The following is an 8,765-nucleotide window of genomic DNA, read 5'->3' as shown; positions in this document are numbered from 1 at the left end:
TGAAATTTAAAAACACACAATTATCTCACTAAATACAGAAAATGCCTTTGATAAAATTTAATACCCCTTCATAATAAAAGTATTGGAGAGATTACAGATACAAGGGAAAAACCTCAACATAATAAAGGCAAACAAACAGTACAAAAAAACCCACAGCCAACATCGACTTAAATAGAGAGAAACTCAAAGCAATTTCACTAAAATCAGGAACAAGACTGGGTATTCACTCTCTCAATTCCTATTCAATATAGTACTTGAATCTTAGCTAGAGCAGTAAGACAATTGAAGTAGATCCAGAAGATACAAATTATAAAGGAAGAAGGCAAAGTATCTTTATTTGCAGATGATCTGATAGTATATATAAGTGACCCTAAAAACTATCCCTGAATACTTTTACAGATGAAAAACACTTTCAGTAAAGTAGCTTATACAAAATTGACTCATAAACATTGGTAAGCCTCCAATATACCAATGACAAATGGACTGAGAAAGAAATCATGGAAGCAACACTTTTCACAATAGCCTCAAATAATACAAGATATCTTGGGGTACTTCTAACCAAGCAAGTAAAAGACTTGTAAAATAAAAATTTTAAGATATTAAATGAAGAAATCAAAGAAAATATCAGAAGATAGAGAGATCTCTCATGCTTCTGGACTGGTAGGATTAATATAGTGAAAATGGCCAACCTACCAAAATAGTCTATGTATTCTATGCAATCCTCTCAAAATTTCAACACAATTCTTCACAGAACCTGAAAAGACAATTTTAAGCTTCATATGCAAATGCTGGAAATCCAGGATAGCTAAATTAAAACAAATACACAATAATAAAAGAACTGCTAGAGTTATCACAAGCTTCAATTTTAAATTGAACTGTAGAGTGGTAGCAATAAAAAAAGCATGGTATCCATGTACACATGTGACGCATGCACGCGCATACACACACACACACACACACACATCAAAACCCAGACATGTTGATTTACTGAGTACAATTGAAGATTCAGACATAAGTCAACACACCTATAAATACTTGATTTTTGAGGTATCTATACAGAAAGGTCTAGTTGTCTTAGAAAAGGAAAACAAAATAGATAGTTTTGGATAGTTTGGGAAGGAAGACTCAAATAGGAACCAGAAATACAAACTGGAGAAAAGAGACAGGATCTTCAACAAACGGTACTGATCAAATTAGATGTCTGTAAGTAGAAGACTACAAATAGATCCATATTTATCACCACGCACAAAATTCAACTCCAAAAACCTCAACATGAGGTCAGACACAGTGAACCTGATAGAAGAGAAAATAGGGAATAGTCTTGAACTAATTGGGACAGGAAAAGATTTTCTGAAGAGAAAATCAATAGCACAGGGTCTAATAACAACTAATAAATGGGACCTCATGGAACAAAAACGCTTTTTACTGCAAAGGATACCAATCATTAGGACAGAGTGGTTGGTTACAGAATGGGAAGAGGTTTTTGTTTTGTTTTGTTTTTTTAAACCAACTATATATCTAATAGAGGGCTAATATCTAACATGTATAAAGAGCTTTAAAAATTGGACATCAAGAAAACAAATAATTCAGTTTTAAAAATTGAGTATAGATCTAAATAGAGAATTCTCAAAAGAGGAAATTAAAATGGCTGAAAACCATTCAACAAAATGTTCAGCATCCTCAGCCATCAGGGAAATGCACATCAATACTATGTTGAGCTTACATCATACCTGTCAGAATGACTAAGATCAATAAAACAAATGATAGCTCATACCATCAAGGATGTAGAGAAAGTGGAATGAACACTTATCTATTGTGGTGGGAATGTGACTAGTATAGCTACTATGGAGATTAGTGTGGCAGTTCCTCAGGAAGCTGGAATAGATATACCTCAAGATATAGCTATACCACTTTTGGGTATACACCCAAAGGATGCTTCATCCTACAACAAGGAAAATTGCTCATCTATATTCATTGCTGCTCTACTCGTAATAGCAAAAGTTGGAAACAACCTAAATGTCCCCTAAACAGAAGAATGAATAGAGAAAAATGGAATAGTATTCGGATATTAAAAAAATGAAACTATGAAAGTCATAGGTATAGATGGATGGAACTAGAAAAAAAATCATCCTGAGTAAGACAAATATTATATACATACATATTACTTATATGTATATACATATATATACATACATATATATGTATATACATATAAGTAATATGTAATATGTATATTTGCATATTAGCTATTGTAATAATAATCAAAGTACAATCCATAAAACTACAGATGTTAGGTATACAGTAAGGACTGATGGATGCAGCTAGTTGTCTTAGAAAAGGAAAACAAAATAGATAGTTATAGACTGGAAAGGAAGACTGAATCAGGAATACAAAGTGGGGATAGGAAGGGGAGGGGGGAATGAAAGGGGAATGCAGGGAGTGTATCAAGGACCATTTAAGGGGTAGTATGAAAACCTAATAGAGTAGAAGCTTCCTAAAACACAAACATAGCATCGAATCATCAAACAATTGGAGAGACAGAGACCTAACTGGCCATCTCTTGTCACCAAGGTACTAAAGCTTTTAGTACCAAGATTGAGTTATTAGCCAAAGGGGTCTATGGGAACACCAGACACATTAGGCTGTTGCCAAAACTATAAGTTCTCTCTATAAACTGTCAGCAAGGCCACACAGCTGAAGGCAACACCTATACAACTCATTAAACACAGAGATGTTGAGCTGATGTCTATATAGAACCTTCACGCCTATGGGCTAGTGTTCTTGATATTAGAAGGTTACCCTGTTCTTTACCAAAAAAGAAACAAACAACTACCCAACTACAAACCATTAATCTACAGTTGTGTCTTGCTTGCAAGATATGCTAGAGTAGTGGTGGCACAAAGCTTATGGGAGTAACCAACCAACCAACCATATCTGACTTGTCTGAAGGCCCAATCTATGAGATGGAAGCCATACCTGACTTTATTTGAGTGGTCAAGAGTCTGAGGCTAGATAGCCTAGGAACCTAGAGGAAAGGCAGATACTACCATCCTAAAATAAGAGTAGCAATAAAATGACTCCTAATGACACTCAGTTACATTTATAGATCAGTATCTTGCTCTGCCATCATCAGAAAAGTTTCTTACTGCAGCAGATGGGAACAAATATACAGTCAGACATGATACAGAGAGTAAAAGACCTTAGAATGTATTTTCTCTGTCAAATCACTTCCCCAGAGCAAAGAGAACCTTAAAAAAAAAAAGAGGGAGAAAGAATGCAAAGTCTGAGGTAATGGAGGACACCAAGAAAACAAGGCCTTCTAAGCATAGTAAGACCAAGGCACATATGAACTCAAAACTAAGACAGCATGCACAGGACCTCATAGGTTGGCACCACATGGTGTCCCAGTGCTTCTGAATGTAAACTCAGAAGCTATCTTCAACTGATAACCACTTGCAAGTAAAAATTTAATTTTCTCCCATGGAGCTTCACTTCCATGTCCAGTAGTAGGTGGCCAATAGAAAATGAACTCAACAGCATTTTGGAGGTTCTTTGTCTCATAGCTATCAAGGATTTTTCCTTCTTTCTTTTGTTAATTTTTATCTTTTAAATTTTATTTAATTATTTTAATTATTTTATTTAATTTTAAAACATTGGTGTTGTGCATGTATGTCTGTGTGAGAGTGTCAGATCTCAGAGTTACAGACAGTTGTGAGTTGCTGTGAGTGCTGGGAATTGAACCCAGTTTCTGTGAAAGAAGCAATCAGTGCTCTTAGCTGCTGAGCAATCTCTCTAGCCCCCTTATTTTTTAACCCAATGAATCTTTTATGTATATATTATAGCTTTCAGTTTTGTGTACTCATGGAATTCTTGAATGTGTGTACAAATGAATCTCTGCATCTATAGTCTGTTCCTTGTGCCTTTCTTGAGCTTTTCCCTTCTGTTTGTTTTGTCCTAATTATTTGTTTTTGTTTTATCTTTTATAATATTTTGTATTATATTATATTCCCTTAGAAACCTCTTTGCTTTCTAACAAAAGATAGAAATTAGAAAGATCTTGATGAGAAGGGAGGTGGGGAGAAACTTGGAGGGGTAGAAGAAGTGGAAACTGTAATCAGAATATGATATATGGGAAAAAATCTATTTCCAATAAAAAGAAAAAAAAGATTGGTATATTGCACAAACATGATTTTAATAAAATTACCATTTATAAGACTGTGTCACATTTAGAGTGTAGTTCAAAGGGAAATTTGGCACTGAATAATTATAGAAACATATAACAAATAATAAACATTAAAATTAAGCATATACCATAAAAAGTTGAAAAGGAAAAATAAAGTAAAAGGAAAGCAGAAGTAATTAATAAAGATAAAGTAGAAATTAAATGTTAAAAATAAACAAAACGAAAACATTGTTTAAGGCCAAGTAAAACTTTTCCATGATGGGGATAAATTTATTTAAAAAGAAAGCATAATTATGCAAAAATAATGAATACATGAATCTTTTCAATAGATAAGTGGTACTTAAACTTTAAAGAATAAGTAATTCCAAAAATTACTTAAACCGTTGTACAGAAGAAGGAGGAGGAGGAAGAGGAGGAGGAGGAGAAAGAGGAAGAAGAGGAGGAGGAGGAGGAGGAGGAGGAGGAGGAGGAGGAAGAGAAGGAAGAGAAGGAAGAAGAGGAAGAAGAAGAAGGAGGAGGAGGAGGAGGAGGAGAAGGAGGAGGAGGAGAAGAGGAGGCTCAGTGATTGCAGTGCCTATTGCACATGTGCAAGGACCTGAGTTGGATCCCTAGAGTCTAAGTGTCAGAACCTGCCATGCTGTTCAGCCTTTTGCATGTCTTCTAGTGATCTGATTCAGGTCCTTATGCACCTGCAATTATAAGTCAACGCAAACATGAGTATAGTAAACTACATAAAACATGGAGATAAAATAGATGTCTTTTTTGTTTATTTCAAATACAAATTGTCTGGAAAAAATAAAAAAACTAACAATATATTTAATTTTTCAAAGGACAGAAACAATGTGTAAGAATAGAATGGAAGGGAGAATTCAATGTTTATTACTCAAACTCAGGTTAAGAAAGAGAATTTAAAGTTAAGTTGGCACAACAATTTGATAAAGGCTACTGAATTATATGAAATATTTTTAACTACAAAAAAGTATGAGCAAAGTAATATTTTACAGAAATTAATTCTGCAACATGACATGAAGAATGAACAGTAAGAGTTTAAAAGGCAGGGCATTTGCTAGAACATTTTGTGTTACTCTAGATATGAAGCAATGATTTCCTACATCACGATGGTGGAGTTCACTAGGCATCTTAAGATCAAATCAACATGGGGCAGTAGAGTGAGCACCATGGTTAATAATGTGCTTACAGAGAAACCAGTTTGGTTCCCTGTTGTGGATAGCCCCAGCCTTGTATTTTGATACTATTTCCTCTCTCCTGTGAAGGGCTGCAGAGGAGGTGTGAGTCATTACACAGGTGAATTCTGGTGAACCTTCTGCCCATCTTAATTTATAAAATAAAGGCTGGCGCCAGTGATTGGGCAGAGGAAGGGGAGGTGGAGATACAAAAGTTGGTGGAAGAGAGCAGAGAGGAGGACCGGAGGAAGGCAATGGAGGAGGAAGACAATGAAGGAGAGGACGACTGGGGAGCAGGAGGTAGAAGGACAGATGCAGGGACTGGAAAATCCTCAAGTTATAAGGGTCTCATAGCTGGGAAACAGAGTAGTGAAGGAGTATCTGCCCAATCTAGGCTTACAAAATATAATCATAATTACTGAACTGTGTTTTCATTGACCAGTCATATTTGGGTTGGAGATTTAAATATCTCCAACTACAGTTCCCAACATACATGTTCACAATAACTGAAAATGTTATTTTCAATTCTAGATCTGATGCCCTTGCCTGGCCTCTGCAAGCTCCTGCACATATGAAGTACACATCTATTCTTGTAGGCTCATATGCATACAAATAAAATTATCTTTTAAAAAGCAATAAAATAAAAACTGAAATATTTTATTAAAACAAAATGTCACACAGGACACAATAGGTTCTAGCTAGGTTAGATTCTTATAGAGCAAGGAGAAAGAATTAGCAACATGTAACAGGTAGAGCAAATTGAAGAAGTGCAACAATTCAAAATTTCTAAAATCCAGATACATGCTTTGATAAGCATTATTAAATGTTAACAATTCCGTATTTATTAATACAAGAATGTAAATAAAAAGTAATGATATCTTTTGCTATTCTGACAAATAAAAGTTTTTATATTCCTGGTACCAAAACTCAGCGCCTTGTACATGCAAGGCAAACAGTCTACGTCAATCACTTTTTTATTCAGTAGGAATGAATCTATCCACTATGAAAGATACATACAATAAGTAGGCAGTAAAATTTTATACATTGTTATATATTTTGGAAAATTCAGAATAAATAGATACTTAAAAATTTTTAAATATTTTTTGAGATAATATATTATCTGATAATTTTTTTTAAATAGGCAGCTGCTCAGAATTCTACCATGTGTAGATATTAATTTATTTTTTTGCCTTAAAGACTTAACTCTAGAACTCACTTTTCCTTGTGTTTTTAAATGTACATTTAGTAGGCTCATACTAATCTTAAAGATATTTTATTTTATGTCACATTAGATTTCTTTGTAATTTGTTAATAAATAAGCATTTCATAAACTAGTGCCACAGGTACATTCTTTAATTTTTGTCTGAGCGTAAAGTTTATATTTCTCACAAATTTAGCTGTACCAATAGATGACATTTTTTGGATCTATTACTCATTTTTATTTGTCACTTTTTGGGTAATTTTAAATATATCTGATAAAAAGATCTTTCTATAAGATATAATTAAAAGTATTACACTAATATCTGATCTTAGTTTTATTTGGACCAAGAATATTTTAAAAGACATCATTTGTATTTATTTTTGAAACAAAGCTACTTATGATTAAATTTTAGAAATTGAATTAAGTACCAATTTTAAAAGAAATTATGAAAGTAAATAAATAGCTTACTTCAGTGAATTACCAGAAGCTTGAAAAATACCACTATGGTTACCTGAAGTGGGAGACTTGCAGCGCTCAAGTTCTAGGGGAACTGGACTATCATTCAGCTCTGTTAAGCCTGAAAATGTAAAGGAGAGAGGGGGTGGGGGTGGGAAGAGAGGGAAGGAGAGAAAAAGAGAAGAGAGATAAATTTTGCTGACACTTCATATGTAATTCTTATTTTTTATTGCTTCAAGCATTTAATAAAGGACCAACCATACTTCGTATATGACTAAATTCCTTAGCAAATGTACCAAAAATAATAGGAAATAGAAAATGCTTTAAAAAGATATAATACAGTTTTCTACTCCAGGAGGTTATTGATTTTAGAAAGATCTTTTAAGAGATACTACAGATTTAAATTTTTATAATTGTTTTTAGTATTTTATATATAAGTGACTCATTCAGTGGCATCAAGTTACAACAAACACTGCATCATCAACTTCTTATTTCTTACCTTTCATTTATCACTTTATGAGCAAATACATACATCTATGTTTCCATGCCTAGAAATATTTAAGAGGTATTGTGAATGATTAAAATTGTCTTTGTTCCTATTTCTCCCTATCACCTTTTAGTTTATTCTGGAAGACAGGAGTGATGAGAGAAACACAGACAGTGGAGGCCCAGATCATGAGAGACAAGAACTCTATCAAGAATGGGGACAGGGCCATTTGTATGATTGGGCCATATATGGATACATTCTGAGCATGTCCTGAGAATTTGCATGAGGCTGCATAAAAAGTAATAGACTATTTTTGGTAGAGTAAATTTTATGCCAACATAACATTCGGTTTGTGTCATTTGTTATTCCTGATTACATTTACACAAGAGCAACAAATAGGGCAAAAAAGACATTAAAAGTACAATTTGGAGAGGACAAGAACACTAGGAAGTTAAAGATTACAGCTAAGGTACATGCTGAAAATAAAGCTGCTGTTGAGGAGATTAGTGTCATTAAAGAAAAGCCAGATACAACAGGAAAGGTATTTTGAGGATTAAGACCTCATCCAGTAAAGCCTCCAAGTTGTAACAGGAGAAAGTTCGAGGGTCTTCCTGCTTCTAGAAGGCAATACCCTAAAGTTTGTTGTTGTTTTACTTTTGGTTTGGCATACAGAAGCTATTGAAACTGTATTCCAATGGGATCATACTCTATCATGGCTGGAAGTAGAGCTTTTTAGTGTTATCTATGTGGTACTTGTTCTAGATATAAGATTGAAAGGATTATGGATTCACCCTCCATGGTCTCAGCCATTGAGTCAAGGCAATGTACAGCAAGGTTGGAGGGCCTAAAAGAAGGCCTTTAGGACTACTGAGTGTGGCTGTGAAGATGAAACCTAAGTTGTAATGAAGACATAAAGATGTTGGGTATGTCAGAGCCAAGGGATATCTGTCAAGGAGGAGTGTATCCAACTGCCCTAGAGGGAGACACATACTGTAGGAGGCACAGATAGAGGGGTGGAGCCAAATAAGCCCTTTGACACTGAACCTCTGCATATTGGGCATGGAGGTACAAAACTTTGTGTTTTCCTTGTTGAGTTGTGTATTGCTTTGGCCCCATCTATCTTCACTGTATAAGTATTAATATTAACCTGAGAGTATAAATCAATTAACTCAAATGATCTTGAGCACAGTTTTTGCCCTGCAGATTAAAAAGTAAATACAAAGAAGTGAAGTTTATAACTAAATAAATGATGAA

Source organism: Grammomys surdaster, unplaced genomic scaffold (genome assembly GCF_004785775.1).
Source record: "Grammomys surdaster isolate TR1022 unplaced genomic scaffold, NIH_TR_1.0 125704, whole genome shotgun sequence".
Classification (NCBI taxonomy): domain Eukaryota; kingdom Metazoa; phylum Chordata; class Mammalia; order Rodentia; family Muridae; genus Grammomys; species Grammomys surdaster.
Note: the sequence above shows the minus strand (reverse complement) of the source record.